Raw genomic sequence first — 453 nt, 5'->3', positions numbered from 1 at the left:
GTGCAGAGACGTCGCCCCCTGCCTTTGTGCGGGTTTTGCAAAGGGGTACAGCGCCGTGCGCCCATCCCGTGACATTTCCCTTTCCTTTCTCCAAGCGAGAAAGAAAAAGGAGAGGTGGCTACAGAAGGGGGCGGAGCCGAGAGAGAAAAGTAGGACGGGCGAAGGGAGGGGAAAAGACAAGTTGGAGGAGGGGGGGAGAGAGAGAGAAGGGGGCAAAGGAAAAGAGGAGGGAGAAAGCCCTGGGAAGGAGGGAGGGGGGGGAGAGGCGAGGGGACACGGGCCCTGGAGTTGCCAAAGTGGGGAAGGCGGAGATCTAGGCCCTCCGGGGGGCGTGTGCCAAGGCCGGGATCGCGCCCTCTACGATGTGGAAAGGGGACGGCGGCCAAGGGGGAGGAGGCCCGCACGGCTAGGGGAGAGCGGAGGAGGAGGGGACCGGGCCGGAGGAAGGGGAGA

The sequence above is a fragment of the Gekko japonicus genome, unplaced genomic scaffold (assembly GCF_001447785.1).
Source record: "Gekko japonicus isolate JY-2015 unplaced genomic scaffold, Gekko_japonicus_V1.1 scaffold1436, whole genome shotgun sequence".
NCBI classification, from domain to species: domain Eukaryota; kingdom Metazoa; phylum Chordata; class Lepidosauria; order Squamata; family Gekkonidae; genus Gekko; species Gekko japonicus.
The sequence above is the reverse complement of the archived record's forward strand: the minus strand, read 5'-3'. Positions refer to the sequence as shown.